Source organism: Myotis yumanensis, unplaced genomic scaffold (assembly GCF_028538775.1).
Source record: "Myotis yumanensis isolate MYYU_CA2020_CCGP unplaced genomic scaffold, mMyoYum1.0.hap1 SCAF_7, whole genome shotgun sequence".
Classification (NCBI taxonomy): Eukaryota; Metazoa; Chordata; class Mammalia; order Chiroptera; family Vespertilionidae; genus Myotis; species Myotis yumanensis.
In genome coordinates, this window is record NW_027223758.1 from 72,214,180 (window position 1) to 72,237,801 (window position 23,622).

General features: G+C 42.1%; 1 protein-coding gene and 1 pseudogene across 7 annotated transcripts in view; both read left to right on the forward strand.

Annotated features, from left to right (window-relative positions):
• The window catches only part of ZHX3 (zinc fingers and homeoboxes 3), a 127,266-nt gene that overhangs the window by 74,434 nt on the left and 29,210 nt on the right, over window positions 1–23,622 (forward strand). The gene's annotated exons all lie outside the window — the stretch shown is intronic.
• Window positions 14,694–16,010, forward strand: LOC139013510 (U6 snRNA-associated Sm-like protein LSm6 pseudogene; annotated as a pseudogene).

Here is a 23,622-nt window from a genome sequence, read left to right on the forward strand (position 1 = left end):
GAAGAAAAAATTACTATCTATTATAACAGAGCTGTGGAACTGTAGCATGCTTCCTGCCAAAACAGAGATTATATATAGCACAGGGAAGAAAGAGCCCTGCTTTGCTCCAGTGGCTGCTGAGTGGAGTGGGAGAAGCACTTATGTAACTGGGTGTGCTCATTAGTTCTGCTGTAAATCCACACAGCTGGGCCTTGGCCGGGCCTTTGTTCTCCTCGGTATTAACTCTTACTTGCTTCCTCTGTGGCTTTGGGGGCTGGACCTGGCACATAAGGAAATGCTGGACACCCAGAACCCAAAACACAGCCCTGACCGTCTGTTCTAGTGAAGCAGACAGACAAGCAAGCAACTACGGCTCACCTGGAGCAGGAAATTGTGCACTCTGGAGCCCAGAGGAGGCACAGCAGGGAGGAACTGCCAACCATGCCTGGGGCCTGTGGTCATACTGGGAGGTCCCTTGTCTGTCAACAAACAAATTACTTGCCTCCCTATACCTTATATTCCTCTACTATAAAAAGATGATAATATCCACACCATTTGTAGATAAGAAGCTCTAAAACAGAATGAATGGTCATGTGGTGCACCCTACCCAGAATATGCATTTCTCTGCCTCTTTACTGTCCTCAAACCCCCAGGCCCAGTTGTACTTTTTATTCTCTTTACTGAGCAACAAGGCCCCCTTTGTAAACTCTTGTCAGAACTTCTCTTGAACCTCAAAATTCTCTCACTTTCACCCCTTTCTCCTTTTTCCTTCCAGCCTCCCAGGAGTAAGTATCCCACTTTTCCTGGCAACAGCAAGCAGGCTGAGGATGAGAGGTGCAGGAGTGGGAGGAAAGGGTGACACTGTAGTCCTAGACACATGTCCACTCAGCACTTTTCCTAATCCAGGTCCCCTCAATCCCTCCCAAATAAGTTTGGAAGATTCGGGCTCCTGTAGCATTCCCCGTGTCTTTCTCTCTTGCTTCAATTTACTGAAAGGAGAAAAGAGAATAAGAGTTTGCCCTTTCCAAATGGCCTAGGCCTAGAGTCATTTCTCTCCTCCTGTGGACATTTTACTCCCAGCCAGGATCCTGCTGGGCATTCTTCCAGTCGACCCCATTGTGGGATCACCTTTGGCTCCATTTGTCCTAATGTCATCTGAGTCCATAGCTGAGGGAGCTGATGAAAGGGCACCCGGGGCACACGTTGTTCCCTCTCCTGTCTGGGGTTCACAGACTCTCCTTCTTACACTAGTCTTCCCAGGCCCCACATCCAGCCAGGCCCCAGATGCTGACACACACATCTTCCTCTAAGGCAGCAGTTCTCAACCTGTGGGTCGAGACCCCTTTGGGGGTCGAACGACCCTTTCACAGGGGTCGCCTAAGACCATCGGAAAACACATATATAATTACATATTGTTTTTGTGATTAATCACTATGCTTTAATAATGTTCAATTTGTAACAATGAAAATACATCCTGCATATCAGATATTTACATTACAATTCATAACAGTAGCAAAATTACAGTTATGAAGTAGCAACGAAAATAATTTTATGGTTGGGGGGTCACCACAACATGAGGAACTGTATTAAAGGGTCGCAGCATTAGGAAGGTTGAGAACCACTGGTCTAAGGCAAATGTCTGGAGTCTTTTTTAATTGTCACAACAAGGGGATGGGTGAGATGTGCTAGTGGCATATAGTGGATAAAGGTGAGGTACATTGCTAAATTTCCTATACTGCACAGCCCCTCCCTCCCCTGAACAAAGATTTATCTGGTCTAAAATGTCAATACCAAGGATGAGAAACCCTGATCTAAGAGATTTCCCATACGTCCCTTTATGTGCTTGCCTGCTTTCATGTCTGTGTTGGGGGCTCTTCTTGCCCTCAAAAGCTCTTCCTCCCCAGAGGATGGTTTCACTTGTCTGAAGTCTTTCCTTGTCCCTAGTCCAGTAGAGCTGATCCTCACCCTAGGGTTTCCAAACCTCTTGTGTTCATTCATTGCAACACTTACCACCCTCTGCCTTCCAATAGCCCCCTTTAACCTAATTTATTCTATCTCTTTTGAGAGCAGAGTAAGAGCTTAGCTATAATGAGGATGACCATTCCCATCCACTTATATAATAACTGGAGGCCTGATGCACAAAATTCGTGGGAAGGGGGAGTTCCTCAGCCCAGTCTGCACCCTCTCGCAATCCGGGACCCCTTGCGCCTAACCGTCCAGCTGCTCACTCCTTACTGCTTGACTCGATTGACTTGCTGCTCCTTAGCTGCTACCTCAGAGGCAGGAGAGGCTCCCACCACCGCCACTGCGCTCGCCAGCCCTGAGCATGGCTTCTGGCTGAGCAGCGCTCCCACTGTGGGAATGCATTGACCATCAGGGGGCAGCTCCTAGAGCCTGTGTTGAGCGTCTGCACCCAGGTGGTCAGTGCGTATCATAGTGACAGGTCGTTCTGGTTGTTCCGCTGTAATGGTCGCTGGGCTTTTATTATATAGATGTTCCAAGGCCCCAAACACTGCACTATGAGAGTCAATGGCACAGTGTGGAATAAACTTCAAGAGAGTTCAGTCTGGTACCCAAATATAACATTCCAGCTCTATGACAATAGATATATAACCTCGTTGAGCTTTTGCTTCCACACAGGTAAGATAGAGGTAAAAATATCCATTTTCTAGAATTGTTTGAAGCTATGAGGATTTGTTAGCACAGAACCTGGCACACAGTGGTCAGTCAAATGTGGGTTGAAACTGAAAAATGAATCCAGGGTCCCCGATGTAACCCTGAAAACAGAGTTCTTTCCCATTACACTCTTGGCAGCAATCTTAATTCCAGATAGCACCTCACCATTACACCTTACAAGGATGAGCACCAGGCCAGTAGCACATCCTATTCACTGGAGAAGTACTGGAGTGTTGAGACTTTCCCCTAATCCCATGGAAGCAGAGGAAATCCCGTACACTTCTGACTGCCCACTGTTTTATAAGGAGATATTTCTACCCCTCTCGGAACACTGGGGCCCTAGAACCATGCCCTGAGTCAGCTGCTTTGTAAGGGGCTGCTGAGGCACTAGAGCAGTGGTTCTCAACCTTCCTAATGCTGCGAACCTTTAATACAGTTCCTCATGTTGTGGTGAACGCCAATTTCATTGTTACAAATTGAATATAATTAAAGCATAGTGATTAATCACAAAAACAATATGTAATTATATGTGTGTTTTCCAATGGTCTTAGGCGACCCCTGTGAAAGGGTCGTTTGACCCCCAAAGGGGTCTCGACCCACAGGTTGAGAACCGCTGCACTAGAGGGACACTGCATCCATTCACTGCCATGACTTCCTGGTACGTGGAGACCAGCACAGAGGGAGTAGTATTACATTTTGTTCAGACATTATATTACCTATTTCCACACTGTTAGAGGTTAGTGACTATTGATCCTGTGGGCAAAGGCAATGTTCATATACTCCTAGAGCTGGTTTATAAAAACCATATAAATATCCAACAGTGCAAATACCATCTTGGATTTGCCCAGAGAATTTCAAACGTACTTCCTACATATGGCTTTATTTTTAGAACAGAGAGGAAGTCTGTGCACATCAAAGAAAACTAATTCCATCTTTGGGACAGCTATGTCCTAAGGCCTGCAGAAATATTATTGGCCTTCCATTTTTGTCAGCAGCTAAAGAATGAAGAAATACTACATGAGTAAGTCATGGGTCAGAGGCAGGGGATAGATGGCAAATGATCCATTGGACATCAGCATTCACAGGGCTCACCCAACTAACTCATCATGTGAGGACGAGCTCATTTTTAGAAATTTGATACATAAGAAGGAGTCTAAGATAAGTCAGTGCCTGTTCTTTACAGTAAATTAGATTATTTGAAAGGAAAGCATCTGGACCATTTCATCTTGGCCCTGCGCTTAGGTTTACTGTCACATCCTCTGCCTTCCGGGGGATCAACGTAAGGATGGCTTTTTTGAGTGTTTCAACGTATAGTTCCAAATGTAGCCTGTTCTCCTCACCTTTACCCATTTTCCCTCACATAGAGTTCCAAGACCTATTTCTCCTTGAGTTTACCTCCAAGAAAATTTGCCTCTATGTAAGAATAAACATCAGTCTTTGTTAAATGATCAAGTGTCACTCAAAATGCACTTCCATATTTTCCCTTGATACTGGAGATCTGAGTCAGATTCAGTACCAGGTGAGGTGTGGAGGACATTATAATTGTCCCCATCCCAACATCTCTTCTACTCCCCCCTCCCTTCCATAGCAGACAGACAGTGTGTATGTCTTCTGATAGAGAAGGATTGGTCCCACCCTCAGCTCCAGGATGGGTCTTGATTGTCTAAACTCAATCAGATAACTCCTGCATGTTGCCACAATGATTAACCCAGTAGCAGTTAGTGCCCAGGGCTGACTAGCAGTCAGTTAGTTCAGGGCTGGCCTGTGTGACCCAGTTCAGGCCGTCAGAATGTTTGCTGAGGACTTTGGGAAGAAGGCTCCTAGGTGTTTTAAGAGGTCTTCGCAAAGTCAACCCGCTCTCTGTCCTGGATGGTGGGGACGTAAAGCCTGGGACTGCTGTCGCATCTTGCAGTGATTAGGGAAGCTACCCCTAGGAGGCAGCTAACGAAACAGAGAAAAACAAAAGAAAACACACAGGCCCTTGCTTTCATTATAAAGCAACTGAATCAGACCCCACCTATGGACTTTCCGCTTATGTATGCCGGTAAACCCACTTTATTATGTAAGCCATTTTGAATTGATTTTCATTACTTGTACCTTAGAATTCAAATGGAGATACATTTCCTTTTATTTTGTGTACTTTAGTGATTCTAATCTGTGGACTAAGCTTCTACCTTGGAGGAGGGGAAAGGGGTTAGAGAGCTCCATTTTGGCAAAGCATGAATTACTTATGTATTTCTTGCCTACATATTAATATTTTTCATATTTATCTGAAGGTTTTGCTTCATGAAATACAAATTTAGGTAAAACTACTGAATTTATAGGTTTCTGTTACGTGTTTTTACAATGAACAGATGTTAAAAGCATCATGTACATTTCTTCAAAAATGTTTTTGGTAGTGAAGCCATTGCTTAGGTAAGTGTTTCCTTCTTCCCCCTTATCTTTCCTCCTCTTACTTTCTCTCTCTCTCTCCCTTTCTTTAAACTATTTATCACCCATTTCTTTTCTATTTAGCCTTATCTCAATCTCTGTTATAAAATAAATTCTAATTAATTTTGTTTAGATGGCAACATTAAGATTCAGCTTAACTTTTCAAACCCTGTACCTATGAGTTCTACACACATGCAAACACATTCTGGGTATTGAGTGCTTTGGTATCAAGGGACCAAAACTTGATACTAAATCCCATGCAACAAAATGGGTACTGGATGGGAACCTTGTAATCATAGCCCCCCTTTTTTGCTAGTAAAGCAGAACACTGCAGGTGTAATTGATGTATATATCCACAGTGTGCATATCACGATTGCAGAAACAGAATAGTCTGGCGCTGAGCCCTACCTCAGAGATCTTGCATCTAGAGAAAAGATGTACACCAGACACTATATGAGCCAGGCCTATTTTTATAGAAGAACATATCAATAGACCATTCTGGAACCTCTTTCTTAGAATTACTTTACCAGAGCCCTTTGGAACCTTATGTTTAATAAATGTCAATCATTGCTATTATGAAATACTAGAGGCCCAGTGCTCGACATTGTGCACTGGGGGAGGGGAGCCCCCTCAGCCCGGACTGCACCCTCTTGCAGTCTGGGACCCCTCGGAGGATGTCCACCTGCTGGCTTAGGCCCACTCCCTGCGGGGCAGGTGGACATCCCCAAAGGAGTCCTTAGCGCTGCCGTGGAGGTGGGAGAGGCTCCCACCACCGCCTCTGTACTCACCAGCTGAGAGCCTGGCTCAGGTCTTCTGGCTGAGTGGTGCTCGCCCTGTGGGAGCACACTGACCATCAGGGGGCAGCTCCTGCGTTGAGTGTCTGCCCCCTGATGGTCAGTGTGCATCATAGTGATTGGTCGTTCCACCGTTCGGTTGATTTGAATATTAGGGTTTTATTATATAGGATGCTATTTGCTAATAAAACATATTGTTCAAATGCCTGTTTCCTTACCTTTTCTATTCTACCACTGATTCTTTTTTTCCCCCTTTCTTTATTGATCAAGGTATTATATATGTGTCTTTATCCCCCCATTGTCCCTCCCTCCTCCCCCCCTCATGTCCTCACCCTCCTCGTGTCTGTGTCCCTTGGTTATGCTTATATGCATGCATGCAAGCCCTTTGGTTGATCTCTCGCTCTTACCCCCACCCTCCCCTACCTTCCCTCTAAGGTTTGACAGTCTGATCGATGCTTCTCTGTCTCTGGATCTGTTTTTGTTCATCAGTTTATGTTGTTCATTATATTCCACAAATGAGTGAGATCATGTGATATTTATCTTTCTCTGACTGGCTTATTTCACTTAGCATAATGCTCTCCAGGACCATCCATGCTGTTGCAAATGGTAGGAGTTCCTCCTTCCTTTTTACAGCAGCATAGTATTCCATTGTGTAGATGCACCACAGGTTTTTAATCCTCTCATTTGCTGAAGGGCACTTAGGCTGTTTCCAAATCTTAGCTATTTTGAATTGTGCTGCTATGAACATAGGGGTGCATATATCCTTTCTGATTGGTGTTTCTAGTTTCTTGGGATATAGTCCTAGAAGTGGGATCACTGGGTCAAATGGGAGTTCCGTTTTTAGTTTTTTGAGGAAACTCCATACTGTTCTCCACAGTGGCTGCACAAGTCTGCATTCCCACCAGCAGTCTAGCTCTGATTCTTGATCAGTAATTCTCAGCCTATTTTTTTTGAGCAATACACAGCAGAGTTTTGACATAGAAACACAATTTTGACATCCCTCTCAGCCATGCACACACAGAATTTGCTGCAAGAAAAACATTATAATAATTCATAGTTGTAATTCATGGAAAAGAGGCTGCTGCTGGCTCTACATCGATATAAGCAAGCTAGCTGAGCTCTTTTCACTTCTTTCCTCCTAAATAAAGTATAGCTGAATGCAAAGGAGAGAGACTTCTTATAAGGACAACCTTGAATTGTCACCCAGTTGGTTCAAAACAAAACATGAATGCTGGTATTTCATGTCACCAGTGACAAAGGCTCACTGGGCTCCCCAGCAGTTGCCTGGCCCTGCATGCTGCTTCTAGAATGCCTGTGGGAAGGCCAGGCTGAGGTGGCCAGCTGGCTGTGGAGACCTTATTCTAAGACTGTGCTGCCACTTTCTTGTGACACTGGAGTCAGAAGCAAAAAACGTTTGCTGCCAGTGACCGAAAGGGCTGTATTCAAGCACTGACCTATTTTTGCTCTGTAATCAGGTTGGGTTTCTCTTTTTCCCTGGAGAGGCAGCAATCTTACATTCTTCTGAGTACGCGAGAAGCCAATTCCTTGTTGCCTCTTTGGCTTGGTTGTTTCATTTTGCCATAGGTCACTCTTAACTGGGGACAAGAATATCTGCCATCTTTCCCTAATTAGAGGGTAGGAGTTGATTTAAGAGAAAGTGAAAAGATAGGAAAGCATGAACCAGAGGAAGATGGATAGCTTATAAGGAAGAACAAAACAAAGGGAAGTAGATAGAGGAAGGTGTTAGGGATTTACAGGTCCAGGGCTCTGCTCTTTTAAATCCTAGTCATGCATATGAACTAATCACTTAGCTTGTTCATTAAATTTTGTGTGAGCTGCATATATGTTAAGTGATAGAGGCATAGTGATAAAGAGATACATCTTTAGCCTCAGCCCATCGTCATGTGGAAGGGGAAGATGGTACCCAAGTTAATGCATTGTCTGCAGTGCTACAAGGGAGATGGGCACAGGGCAAGGCTACTGATTAGCTGGCAAGGACAATGTTAGAGGAATACCTGCTTGAGCTTCCCAGCCAGACTACTGGTCTCCGAGTGCTCTCCACTCCAGCCTGTTCTCACCTCCCTCAGACCAGGGTCTGGTCTGCTTTGTTTTTGTTTGTTTGATGCCACTTGGGTGTGTTCTCTATATAATGTGTAGGAGTCAGGTTGTTTAGGTGTGTCTCTCATGTCTCCTCAAGGAGACTTTTGGGACAGAAGGAAGTGTCCCAAATGGTGATGTGCCAGGGGCCATTCTTTATTTTTTAGGCCTTGAGGTATTTACACAGAATGGTGTGTGCTCCTGTGTCCTCTGCCTGGACAATCTTCTCAGCCTTAAGACCTGCTCCCACAGGATTTATGTCTTGTTCGGATGTCCTGAGCCAAGATAGTTCTTCTCTGGTGTTTTCACTGCCCTTTACTTTTCCTCTGTTAGTATGTAGAGCTCTGAGTTTCAACTTATCTATTTTCACCTGTATCTCTGTCTCCCCCACTGGACTGTGAATCTCAGACACAGGGCCTGTGTTGTGTTTATCTAGGACACAGCAGCTGCTTAACTGTAGTGAGTCACATGAGTGAAGTATGTGTGTCACTTAAATGAAGCTCCCACCCAGAACCAAGATGACTAAAGATATGGAGAGGAATGCAAAACATTCTGGATTGATTCTCAGTCTTTTTGAGCCGGTGGAATGTCTTTTGTATTTAAAAATAAAAGAAAGGTAGATGGAGAAAGTTTTTAAGCACATAGCTTAGGAGAATGGCTGCTGGCATTCAGGAGACAAAGAGATCCAGATTGGTAAGGAAGGGCTGTATACACTACGACAGAGAGGGGGACATGTTGAAAGAGCACCCAATTCAGGTGTCCCCTAACATTTGTATATAATGTACTTCTGAATGCAGGACAAAATTGAACTTATCTGGTGGATAGCATTGTCATGCCTCAGCATGAAATGTTTATGTGCCAACTGAATGCAGCATTCAAAAAGTGATGGGGAAGCAGCCATATTTAATGTTTACAGAAGTGAGGTTTCTTGTGTAAGAGCCTTCCTGGTACCAAAGGGGGAAATGCATAGTACATGCCTAATAAAGATGGATGAAGCAACTAAATGAACACTAGGGCCAGCTTGGTATATATATTTCTCTTGATTCTATCATGGTTTGGACCTTATATTTTGAGAAATACTGATATATATTAAGAATCTTCCTTGTTTGAAAGAAAGTTATGTACACCAGAGGGTGCTGTGTTTCAACTTTCATATCTTTAGTTCTTTTCCATTCCTATGGTTGTATGTTACTTGATTCATTTGAAGATTAGCCAGTTGAGGATATGCCCTCAACAAAGGATTGTGAAGGCCTAACCACACTCTATCCATTTGCTGCCTTCTTAGCATGATAAAAGCATTTGGAAGTGGCCACTACATACTCCTTGGGTGTGTTTAACTGTGTACTAGTTCTTAGCCATTAAGTTCTTTCTTTAAAACTAGACTTTTCTTATGCTGCAGCTTAAGTCCATTTTCAGTATTCTTTCTTTGATGGAAATGGAGACCATATGGTCACCATCATCTGTATAATAACAATGATTGAAGATGGTTATTAAGTCACCCTTCGGCCTTTTCTCTTGTCTAGGCAGAATTGTCTCTGTTCCTGTGGCTATTCCCCATAAATCTCATTTTCCAACTCTTTAATCATCTTGGTGGCTTTCTTTGGAAACTACATCAAAGGCTCAGTTTTAGTGCCTCTATTCTGGTGGGATCTGGGCTTTCAGCTAATGGATATGGAATGTGGTTGTTTTAACCATCCAGTTTCTGTAGCCAATCCCCATATTTCCAAGGCAATCAGAATCTACTAACTATTAAGGGGCTAATTATTATCACTTAATTGTGACATGCTTTATAAATATTATTAAGGTATTGATTTAATATAAAACACAAATTTTAGCTTGTAATCTAGCTATTGACTGATATACTTTTGCAGCCTAGTTTGTTACATTTAGGATCGTTTTCTGTGCTATCTGACTGGTAAGTGGACGTGTTATCTCTTATTGGAGGATATGAATTTTGTTGTGTTTCCTTCATTCATTATTCACTCAACATATATGAATGCCTACTGAAACAAAACATGGTTCTTTACTTAAAGGAGTTCACAATCTACAATCTAGAGGGAAAGTCAAACACGTGCTTTAAAAAATTACAAAATGAGTGCAGAGTACTGTAAAGGGTGACTTAAGTACAGTGGAAGTTTAGAAAGGCTCCCTTGAAGATGTCATATTTGATGTGGGTCTGAACATGAATTAGTCTTCAGGGATAAAGGAGTTAAAGAAAACTCTCGTGCCTGAGCTGGTTTGGCTCAGTGGATGGAGCATCGGCCTGCGGACTGAAGGGTCCCAGGTTCAATTATGATCAAGGGCACATGCCCGGGTTGCTGGCTCGATCCTCAGTAGGGGGCGTGCAGGAGGCAGCCAATCAATGATTCTCTCTGTTTCTCTCTCTCTCCCCCTCTCCCTTCCTCTCTGAGTTCAATAAAAATATATATTTTTTTAAAAGGCGGCTCTTGTGACGTGACTCTAGTACACATGAAGGTAAGGAGGCTGGTATGCCAGGGTGCATGCAGCGAACTAGGTGTAGCCAAGCATGAACTTGAGTGGCTGGTGCCAGACTGAAAAACTGCCCGTGTCAAGCCAATAGGTATCCAACAGAAATATAATGTGAGCTGCATATGTCATTTTATAATTCTAGGAGCAACATTTTAAAAAATAAAAATAAATAGGAAATGAGCTATCAAGCCTTGAAAAGACATGGCGGAACCTTAAATGCATATTGCTAAATGAAAGAAGAAGCCAATCCCAAAAGGCTATGTATACTCTGTAATTCAAACTGTATGACATTCTGGAAAGGCAAAATTGTTGAGACATTAAAAAGATCATGGTGGCCAGAGGTTAAGGGGTGGGAAGGGATGAATAGGTGGAGCACAGAGGATTTTTAGGGCACTAAAAACTACTCTGTATGATACTAAAATGGTGCTGACATGTCATTATAAATTGGTCCAAACCCTTAAAATGTACAACATCAAGAACGAGTTATAATGTAAACTGTAGACTTTGGGTGGTAATGATGTGTTCATGTAGGTTCATCAGTTGTAACAAATGTGACACACATAGGAGATGTTGACAACAGGAGAGGTTATGCATGTGTGGGAACAGAGGTGATATGCAAAATCTCTATACCTTGCTCTCAATTTTGCTGTGAACCTAAAATTGCTCTAAAAAAAGAATCAAAATAAGTTTAATTTTAATAATATATTTTATTTAACTCAAACTATCAAAAGTTAACATTTCAACATATAGTAAAATTATTAATGAGATATTTTACAAAACTTTTTGTACTAAATTGTATTTTAAAACTTTTATTATTTTTAATTAATCTTTATTATTAAACATATTACAGATGCCCCCCTTTTTTTCCATTGACCCCCTCCACCCCACATCCATCCCTCCCAGACCTTCACCACACTATTGTCTGTGTCCATGGTCTATGCATATATGCATATAAGCTCCTTGGTTAATCTCTTCCCACCCACTCCCCACCCCCATTTTTCCTCTGAGATTCATCAGTCTATTCCATGCTTCTATGTCTCTGGATCTAGTTTGTTCATCAGTTTATTTTGTTCATTAGATTACACATATGAGTGAGATCCTGTGATACTTATTTTTCTATGACTGGCTTATTTTGCTTACCATAATACTCTACAGGTCCCTCCATGCTGTCTCAAAGGGTAAGAGATCCTTCTTTTTTACATGGGCATAGTATTCTATGGTTTAAATGTACTACAACTTTTTTATCCACTCATCTACTGATGGGCACTTGGGCTGTTTCCAGATCTTAGCTATTGTAAATTGAGCTGCTATGAACATATTCTTTCTGATTGGTGTTTTGGGTTTTGTAGGATATATTCCTAGACATGGGATCACTGGGTCAAATGGCAGTTCCATTTTTAATTTTTTGAGGAAACTCTATACTGTTTTCCACAGTGGCTGCACCAGTCTTCATTCCCATCAGCAGTGTACAAAGTTCCCTTTTCGATACATCCTCACCAGCACTTGTCATTTGTTGATTTGTTAATGATAGCCATTCTGACAGGTGTGAGGTGATATCTCATTGTCGTTTTAATAATCATATTGCTGATATATATATATATATATATATATATATATATATATATAATATGTTTTTATTGATTTCATAGAGAGGAAAGGAGAGGGAGAGAGAGATAGAAACATCAATGATGAGAGAAAATCAATTGTCTGCCTCCTGCATGCCTCCTACTGGGGATCGAGTCTGAAACCCAGGCATGTGCCCTGACCAGGCAGGAATCGAACTGTGATCTCCTGGTTTATGGGTCAACACTTAACCACTTGGCCACACCAGCCAGGCTCTACTAAGTTTTTTGTTTTTGTTTTTAATATATTTTATTGATTTTTTACAGAGAGGAAGGGAGAGGGATAGAGAGTTAGAAACATCGATGAGAGAGAAACATTGATCAGCTGCCTCCTGCACACTCCCTACTGGGGATGTGCCTGCAACCAAGGTACATGTCCTTGACCAGAATTGAACCTGGGACCCTTCAGTCCGCAGGCTGATGCTCTATCCACTGAGCCAAACCAGTTAGGCTCTACTAAGTTTTTTTGAAATCTAGTCTGAACTTTATATTACTCACATCTCAATTTAAACTAGCTACATTTGAAGTGCTCAAATAGGCATATGTGGCTAGTGGCTGCTGTATTAGACAGAAAAGGTCTTGAAGACTGAAACCTGAGTTTCAATTGTCAACCACACCACTCTCCTGCTCCTTGAGCACTGTAGTAACACAAACGGAAGGCGGCTTACAGACTATCATTTAATCCCACGGTGTCAGTTGTTGTTCACACTGCATAATGGCCCAAGTTCAGAGCATCTAGAGCAGTGGTTCCCAACGTGGGGGTACATTCCCCAAGGGAGGCAATTTGATTTTTAAGGGGGGTAATTCAAGAATGAGTTATTGACAGTGAATTTTTTGCATTTCTTATGGTTCTAGGGCCTCATATGCAATATATAAATATATATGCATTTCAGTTCTCTATTGTATGTTTTGAAACTTTATTTGCTATTTTTTCATATCTCTTCTTCTTCTTATTATTATTATTTTAATTTCTTAGTGATTTCTTCCGCAGTACTTCAGCTGTCCTTTCGTTCTTTTCTTTTTCTTTTTCATGGATGGCATGTTCTTTGGAAGCTTGTTTAGAGCAAGTTAATGGCCTTTTAAGCTTCCTCCACGTGAATAGGAAGTCACTTTTGAATAATAAGAATTATATGTCACAGGGTGGGCATCAGGATTTTAGAGATGTTTAGGTGGGGCATGGCCAAAAAAACATTGAGAACCACTGATCTAGAGCAACTCTGTCCAGTAGAAATATAATGTAAACCACATGTGTGATTTAAAATATTTTAGGAACCACATTGACAAAGTAAAAAGAAACAGATGAAATTAATTTTAAGAACTATTTAATCCAATATATCCCAAATATTGTTTCAACATATATTAATGTTAGAAATTATTAATGAGGACATATATACCAGTGAAATAGCATAGAAAGCCCAGAAATAAACCTTTACACATATAGTCAAATGACATTTGACAAGATTCAATAAGAAAAGGATAGTCCTTTCAACAACTAGTGCCCAGAAACTATAGGCAACCTAGAATGATGTTGGCCCTTTTCCTTACACCATATACAAAAGTTAATTTAAAATAGATAAAGACCTAAATGTAAGAGCTAAAACTATAAATCTCTTAGAAGAAAAGATAAGGGGAAAGCTTCATGACATTTGATCTGGCAATTATTTCTTGGATATAATACCAAAGACAAGGCAGCAAGAAAAAAAATAGATCAATTGTGTTACATCAAAATTAAAAACTTATGTGCTTCAAAGGACATATTCAATAGAGTGGAAAGTTGACCTATAGGATGGAAGAAATTATTTGCAAATCATATATCTTTTTTTAAAAAATATATATATTTTATTGATTTTTTTACAGAGAGGAAGGGAGAGAGATAGAGAGTTAGAAACATCGATGAGAGAGAAACATCGACCAGCTGCCTCCTGCACACCTCCTATTGGGGATGTGCCCGCAACCAAGGTACATGCCCTTGACCGGAATCGAACCTGGGACCTTTCAGTCCGCAGGCCGACACTCTATCCACTGAGCCAAACCGGTTTGGCAGCAAATCATATATCTTATAAGGGGTTAATATCCAGAATATATAAAGAATTCCTACTAGTCAACAACCAAATACAACTTGATTTAAAAATGGGCAAAGGACGTGAATAGACATTTCTCCAAAGAAGTTGTACAAATGACTAATAAGCACATGAAAAGATGTTCTACATCACTAATCATTAGGGGAATGCAAATCAAAAGCACAGCAAGATACCACCTCGCACCCATTAGGATGGCTACTATAAAAAACAACAAACAGAAAATAACTAATGTTGGCACGGATGTGGAGAAATTGGAACCCTTGTCCTAGTTAGTAGGAATGTAAAATGGTACAGTTTCTATGAAAACAGTATGGCAGTTCTCAAAAAGTTGAACATAGAATTACTATTTGATCCAGCAATTCCACTTCTGGGTAAAATTTTACCTCTGGGTATATATCCAAAAGAATTAAAAGCAAGGACTCAAGGAGATACTTGTACACCTAGGTTCACAGCAGCATTATTCACAATAGCCAAAAAATAGAAGCAGCTCAAGTGGCCATTGATGGATGAATGAATAAATAAAATGTGGTATATACAATATAATGGGCTATTATTCAGCCTTACAAAGGGAGGAAATTGATACAACATGGTTTAACCTTGAAGACTTATGCTAAGTAAAATAAGCCAGTCGCTAAAGGACACATACTGTATGATTCCACTTACATGAGGTACCTAGAATAGTCAAGTTCATAGACAGAAAGCAAAATGGTGGTTTCCAGGGCTGGGATGAGAGGGAATGAGTTCTTATTTAATGGGTACAGAATTTCTGCTTTGCAAGATGAAAAGAGATCTAGAGATGGATGGTGGTGATGGTTACACAACAATGTGAAAGTACTAAGTGCCACTCAACTGTCCACTTAAAAATGGTTAAGTGAGCAAATTTTATATGTATTTTGCCACAATATTTTTTTAAAAACCCCTTCCTTCTAAAAAAAAGATGTAAGTACTTCTGAGACCATAGAATTTCAGATGGGAAAAGAAAGAAAGAAAGGAGGCATGAGTAAAGGGACTAAGAAAAAATTAGAAACTACCAAAAAATATAAGCATATTTATGGGGGTATGTTCTCTCTTCCCGTGACCAGAGCCGAAAGAGAGAACGTGGGGGTACAAGAATCTTGAGTAGAACACGACGAGGGTTAAGGAAGAATGAAAAACGAGACTGAGACAGAAATAGAGGGAAAAGCTGGACCTGGGTGTGGCATCTGACCTCTGATAGATGAACAGAGCGCCAGCACCTGAACCGCGAGTTTACTCGAAGTAACAGGAAGTTATATCACATCTGGTTAGGCCTTGAGTTTCTGGCGACATAGTGAGATCCACCCCCTAGCTAGCACCTGGGCTGGAAAGGTCAGACTGATTGACGTCCTTGTCTTTGGGCTAGGAACGCCTCCAGGGCGTGGCTTTGCCTGAACCCTAGGTTCAGCCGACATATTTAAAAATGGCCTATGTGCTTGCCAGTGGCCCCCCACACATATTGATTTAAAAAGCTGATCTAAAAAATACAAGAGCAGGGTTTTATCCCATTGTTGGCAGAAGCCAGGCTTGTGGGACGCCTAGAGTGGGGATTCCAGGTCCCAGCCAGGAGATTTCTGATCAGGATTGTCACAATGAGTCTGTGGAAACAAACCCTCAGTGACTTCTTAAAGCAAATCACTGAAGACCAGTGGTGGTAAAACTAAATTCTTGAGTGGATTATCGAAGGGGCCTGGTTTGCCTGGATGGCTGCATAAAAATAGTCTTGGGAAGAATATGTAAATGGACAACTGAAGAATAAGTATGGGGATGCATTTATCCGAGGAAACAATGTGTGATACATGAGCACACAGAAGAGAAGGACGTGAAAACATCAGGAATGTAGTATTTTTGCCCGACCAGTGTGGCTCAGTGGTTGAGCATCGACCTATGAACCAGGAGATCATAGTTTGATTCCCAGACAGGGCACATGCCCAGGTTGTGGGCTCTACCCCCAGTAGGGGGCTTGCAGGATGCAGCCAATCAATGATTCTCTCTCATCATTGATGTTTCTATCTCTGTCTCTCTCTCCCTTCCTCTCTGAAATCAATAAAAATATATATTTTTAAAAGAATATAGTGCTTTTCATACTTGGATATATATGAAATTTTGGGGGTGCTTTTTGATATAATTTGTTATGAAAGTTTTGGGGTTCTTTTTGATATAATTTGTTGTATTTCATAATAGTTGCTGATTTTTCAGTGACACATGAATAAGATAAATGTACAAAATTGTGGATTTAATTATAAAAAATTCTTTCATATTTAAGTTTCAGTCATTTTCTTTTACCTCTATGTCAGTGTGCAGAATATAAAAATTTTTTTTTAAAAAAGATACCAGATCAGCATTTGTTCTGCTCCTCTTTAAATAAAGAACTCTGTACTATTAAAAAATTATTGAGATATTTTACACTCCTTTTCATACTAAGTCTTCACACCTAATGTGTATTTTACCCTATCATACATCTCAATTTGGACAAGCCACACTTGAATTACTGAAGAGCCACATGTGACTAGTGGCTATTGTATCAAACAGCATAGGAATAGAATCTTCTGATTGGAAGTAGGAATTCTTTAAATCAAGGAGACATGAACAGATTTGTTTTTGAGGATGTTGACTCTGTTGATAATGTTAGAGATGGACGGAAGAGGAGAAAGAACTAAGGGCTGGGAGCTTGAAGGGTTTTTGTAGGACTTCAAGCCAGAACCAACAAAGGACTGAATTATGGTAAAAGACACAAGGATAAAGCCAATAGCCATTGCCTGTGGTGTACTTGCTATGTGTCAGGCATGTTGCACCCCTCACACCCATATCTTTTTTTCTGTTTGCTTATTAATCCTCACCCAAATATAGTTTTTTATTAATTTTTAGAGAGAGTGGAAGGAAGAGAGGGAAGGGGGGGAGAGAGAAATGTCGATGGGAGACACACACATCCATAGGTTGCCTTCCCTGGGAAGACACGCACCCTGACTGAGGCTGGGGACGATTCTGCAACCCAAGAATGTGGCCTGTGGCCTTGCCAGGAATCGAACCTGTGACCCTTTGGTGTTCGGGTTGACACTCTGACCACTGGGAAACACCAGTCAGGGCACTCACACCTGTATCATAATTCTTGCAAGAGCTCTGAGAGATGAAGGCTATTATCTCCACTTAGAAAGAGGAAGAAAGGGGGACATAGAAGGTACAAGTACTGTGCTTGTGTTCCAGAGCTCATAGGTAGCAGAATCAGGATATAAACCAGGCCTGTCTGGCTCCTTTGGACTGTGTCTCACATGGATGGAGATGAGAGGTCCGATTTGAAACATTCTTAGATTTATAGGATGTGATGGCAGCTGGATAAGAGAAAGACATGAGGGCTGCATAAAGGACACATGAGTGATTTGGAGATTGGATCTCTTGCTTGGAAATCTGTATACATGGTGCGAAGTGAGATGAAGATCTAGGCAGTAGAACATGGTGGCTGAATTTTCGTTTTGCTTATTTTGTTTAGGTTTATTTTTCTTGAGGGGTGAATGCCTAAGTAAGGAGGCAAAAACTGTGTGTGTAGTTTTTAAAAACCTACAGGGACCAGTGGCAGTTGGAAGTGATGGATTTGGAGCTTGGCAGATAATTCAAGCCTGTTCAGGGTGATTTGGAGGTCACTTGGGTACAGGAGATTGCAAAGCCCTGGCAGGGATGAGTTTGCTCCCTTGTAGAGAGCTTTTAGAGGCATGGGTCTTAACCTCCTTTGGGGCCTGAATGACTTTGAGACTCGCCAAGGAGTTGGAGAGGGCCACTTGACTGGTGACCTTGGTGCAAGTAGTTTGGGCAGAATGGGAGGGTGAAATGGAGCCTTCAGTGTGCCAAAGACTGACTGAGCAAGGAAGTTAAATAAGTGGGATGGTGGAGGCTGGCTCTGCGGGGGAGAGGGGAGGTGAAAAGGGAGAGGGCCAGTTAAGAGGATGATTTCTAGTGCTCGCTTCGGCAGCACATATACTAAAATTGGAAAGAGGATGATTTCTATTCTTATGAACATTAAGTAGTATTTTAAGTAAAGTCAAATGAAAATTTATTGTCCAAGATTATCATAGAAACAACACATAATATTAAAGCATTCCTTTTGTTTAAAAACAAATAAATATAACTTTTACCAAATTTATGATGGTAGGTGCATCATGTCCATTCTCATATCAAAAGAAGTACTTAGGAACTTTTTATTTAGGCTCCTGAAATCTCATAGAAAGAAAATAAATATGCTTACCAATTTGAACCAGAAGGCACATCTCCCCAAACTCTCCTGAGTGTTATCAGTGGTGTGCCTGCATGTGTGCCCTCCCATATTGTAGGGAGAGGGTTAAGGTGGGAATAGGGATATATGTGTACTTTATTCCTGGTTTGACAATGGTTATGAAGAAATAATTGTTGAAATTTTATATTTTACACAATCATAGCTACTCTTACTTTTGTGAAGTGATTGACTTTACAGTTTACTAGAGGCCCGGTTCACGAAATTCGTGCATGAGCGGGAGGTCCCCTCAGCCCAGCCTGCACCCTCTCCAATTCGGGACCCCTTGGGGGATGTCCGACTGCCGGTTTAGGCCCAATCCTGGACATCTCTCTCACAATCCTGGACCGCTGGTTCCTAATCGCTCACCTGCCTGCCTGCCTGGTCGCCCCTAACTGCCCCCCCCGCCCCCCCGCTGGCCTGGTTGCCCCCAACTGCCCCCTCTGATGGCCTGGTCGCCCCCAGCTGTCCCCCCTGCAGGCCTGGTCGCCCCACACAGCCTGCTGTTCAGTTGTTTGAGCATCCCTCACTAACCCCCCTGCCGGCCTGGTCACCTCACGCAGCCTGCTTGTTCAGTCTTTTGGTCGTCCCTCATAACCCCCCTGCCAGCCTGGTCACCCCACACAGCCTACTTGTTCAGTTGTTTGGTCGTCTCTCACTAACCCCCCTGCTGGCCTGGTCATAGGCAGCCATCTTGTGAGCGCGTGAGGGTTAATTTACATATGACCTCTTTATTATATATGATAAAATAGAGAAGGCTCAGGTGCTGAGGTCTATTATTCCTCCTTACCCCTGGGTGACCTTGGCACCCTAAGATTCCTCATGAGACAGCTGAGCACCCCCAGAGACCTCCAGCATGTCTTCCATCTGGTGTTCAACACCTCTGTTCTGCTGCCCTGCTCAGGACAATGATGTGAAAGTGACCCTGATCTTGAAGAGTTCTGGAAAAATGTGGAATTTTTTTTTAATCAAATTCAGTTGGTACCTTTGGTTGGGCATCATAAGATTGGAAGTGGATTTGCATAGAAATATCCTAGCTCTAAGTCACAAGGCTGATAAACCCAGTGAATGCCAGTTAATCTTACTTGTCAAGGGAAACTTATAACTTCTTGATGAATACTAACAACATTCAAAACATTACTCATAAAGTGAACATTATTAAAACTGTCCTGGGCCAACTGAGGCAGTGCCACAGCCCTGCACCGTCCCAGGGCACTGTGCCCTGGTTTTCTGTAGCACCATTCTACTCAGGCCTAGGATATTTTCCAACAGAGGGAGAAGGAAAGGTTTAATAGATTCCTTTCCTCTTGACAAGGAGATAAATTTGAAATTTGACCTGTGGAATTCACTTAAAAATAGAGGAACCTGGAGAACATTGGAAAGGACTAGGAAACAAACTTGAGAGGGAGATAATTTGGTGACAAGAGTAAAAATAATTTGAAGACAAATATGACTTCTATAACTGGTGCTGCTCTGCTGGCATCATTGGGTGGTGGGAAGCATAACATAAATGCGATATATAACCAAAAGAATTGAATGTAGGGCCTCAGAGAGATATTTGCACACCCATGTTCATAGCAGCATTATTCATAATAGCCAAAAGATGGAAATAACCTGAATGTTCATCAACAGATGAGTGAATAAAGAAAATGTAGTCTATACAATGCAATATTATTCAGCCTTAAATGAAGGGCTTCTCCCATCCCTGGCCTGAAAGCTCAGTTGGTTAGAGTGTTGGCCTGATACACCAAGGTTGCAGGTTCAATCCCTGGTCAGGGCACATACAAGAATCAACCAATGAATGCATAAATAAGTGGAGTAAAAAATCAGTGTTTCTCTCGCTCTCTCTCCCTTCCTCGCTCTATAAAAAAAATAAGGAAGGAAATCCTGTCACATGGTCCAACTTGGATGAACCTTGAGGACATTATTATAAGTGAAACTAGAGGCCCATTGCATGAAGAGATTCGTGCAATAGGCCTTCCTTCCCTTGGCTGCCAGCACCGGTTTTCCTCCGGCACCTAGGACCCAGGCCTTTGCTCTGGCTGCAGCAGAGAAGCCAAGCCTCTACAGTCTTCAGCCGTCTTCAGTCTTCACTCCGTGCCTGAATATGCAAATTAACTGCCATCTTTGTTGGGTTAATTTGCATACTCATCCTGATTGGCTGGTGGGCATAGTGGAGTGACACCAATTTGCATGTTTCTCTTTTATTAGTGTAGATAAGCGAGTCACATAAACACAAGTACTGCATGATTCCACTTGTACGAGGTATCTGAAGCAGTTAAACTCTTAGATACTGAAAGTAGAATGATGGTTGCCAGGGAGTGGGGGAGGGGAAAGGAGAGTTATTGTTCAACTAGAGGCCTGGTGCACGAAATTCATGCACAAGGGGGGGGGGGGTACCCTCAGCCCAGCCTGCACCCTCTCAAATCTGGGATCCCTCTCACAGTCCAGGACCTCTGGCTCCTAATTGCTCACCTGTTTGCCTGCCTGATCACCCCTAACCGCCTCTGCCTGGCAGCCTGATTGCCCCTAACTGTCCCCCTTGCTGGCCTGGTTGCCCCCAACTGCCCCCCCACTGGCCTGGTTGCCCCTAACTGCCCTCCCACTGGCCTAGTTGCCCCTTACTGCCCCCCTGCTGGCCTGGTCGCCCCCAACTGCCCCCCTCTGCTGGGCTGGTCGCCCCACACAGCCTGCTGTTCAGTCGTTTGGTCGTCCCTCACTAACCCCCCTGCTGGCCTTGTCGCCCACGCAGCCTGCTGTTTGGTCGTTCATCCAGTTGTTTCGGTCGTGATGGCCCCTGGCTTTTTATATATTAAGATGGATATAGAGTTTCAGTTTTGCAAGATGAATAGCGTTCTGGAGACTTGTGCATGTAGTTAACACTATTGTACTGTACACTTAAAAATGGGCCTGGCTGGTATTGCTCAGTGGTTGAACATCAACTTATGAACTAGGAGGTCACAGTTCAATTCCCGATGCCTAGGTTGCGGGCTCTATCCCCAGTGAGGGGGGTGTAGGAAGCAGCTGATCAATTATTCTCTTTCATCATTGATGTTTCTATCTCTCTCTTCCTCTCCCTTCCTCTCTGAAATCAATACAATTCATTCAGGGAAAACTGTATTATGTGTTAGGCACTGTGCTGGATGCTGAGGATAATGTGGATATAGGCCCTGACTTTACAGAGCTAACTGGGGTGACAGACAGTAAGTAGGAGAAGCAAATAAAGATCCAGTGATGAATTCTGATAAATGCTGTAGAGAAGCAATCAGGGAATTGTGATAGAGGATGACTAATCAGTGTGGAGTTTGGAGACCGACCTAGACATTTAACAAGGGTGATCGAAGAAGATCTCACAAGGGCTGTGATACTTAGGGAGTGAGGTGTCACAGACATAGAGGGGTCCCAGATGCCATCTCCACCCAGGCCTTCTGCAGTCAGCAAGAACCTCGTGTGCCACTAGTGATCCCCTGTGGCATGGCTATAACAAAGAACAAGAAACAAACATTCCCTCCTAAGACAAGAAGGTAGAGTTCAAAGAGCCAAAGGGGAAGAAAGCCCAGAACTCCTCTGTCAGAATTGTAAATGAGTGTGTGTAAATGTGTCCCCACATGGCCCTGTGATGAAAGAGTCCCAGTGCTGCCAAATTCCAGCAGTGCTCCCTTGTCCCACTGGGTCTCAAATTCCTCATCTGTGCAGGGAGAAAAAGAAAATAGAACTTCTACCCAGATAGATTTCTGGTATTACTAGTGGTAGTAGAATGATTAAAACACTGCTTTCATTGAATTCTCTCCAGTTGGGCTACATTTGAATGCTGGTTCAGTTCTAATTGCCACATTTTGAGAGCGACATGGACAAGTTAAAATATATTCAAAGAACAGGTCACTAGAGAATGTGGAATGAATTCAGAATGGTTACAATGCAGAGGTGAATACTGAAGGATAAATGACGATCGTCAACTTGTGACAGACAGGCTGATATATAGAAAGAGAGTGGACTGATCACATAGTGAAGAGTGTTGCCTTGTTTTATGTTAGTTTAAAGACAGATCTAAACCTGGGAGTCAGGTCCAGGTAAGAATGGAGCTCTGTAATAGTTGTGATAATGAGTCTCAGACCATGGAGACACTCAAATGGAGACTGGATAACAGGTTGTGGTAGGGTTTTTTAATGGGAAAGAGATTGCTCTGCATGGATTGTCCCCTTCCTCTATCGTGGATGTCTCTTATGTTGTTTTAAAACTATGTCTGTAAGCTGAAGGCAGAAGGAATATATTTAGTTGTAGGGATTATATTTAGATGTAGATGAAGTGCCCAAATGCAGCACTACAGAAGTGAAACCCAAAGCCCACCTGTATTTATTAGAAGTTTGGATGTAAAGTTCTACCTAGTATTCAACCCCAGTCACATATTCTTTCAGGATCTCTGCTTCAACTCCATTAGCCACTCACTTTCTCACTTGTTGCTCTTTGTAATAACAACCCACATACTTTGGAAAATGTTTTTTTCCATTTATATATTTATTCAAATTTTGTTTTTAATACATAGAACATTTATAACTTTTTAGAATTTAAAAAGGTTCACAAGGAAAAGCTTTTGTCTCTCTGCCCCCACCCCCCCTCCAGAGGCAATGACTAGTTTCTCATGTATTTGTTTAGAGATATTTTAAGTGTATATATACATAAGCACATGTATACATTGCTTTAAAAATATATCAAGATATCTTAAAGATGACTCCATAGCAATATAAAAAGTGTTCACTTGTTCTTTTTCACAGGTGCATACTATTTCATTCTTCTTTGTGGACAGTTAGGTTATTTCTAAGCCTTTGCTTTCACAGTGTTGCCAGTGGCTTACCTTATACATGCTTGAATGCACACATGTACAAGTATACCTGTAGGCTACATTCCTAAAGGCAGAATCAAAGAGATTGGGCATTTATAATTTTGTTAGCTCTTAAAAAATAGTTCTCAATAGAGATTTTACCAAGTTTCACTCCTACAAGCAGTGTGTGAGAATGCCTTATTTCCTTAAACCCTTGTCAGCTAAGTATATTGTCAAACCTTTTGAGCTTTTCCAAAGTGAGTGAAAGAAAGAGAATCAAAGTGATTTTAATTAGTATTTCTCTTACTGTGAGTGAAATCGAGCATCCTTTCTCTTGTGTAAAATCTTAATGGGCTTT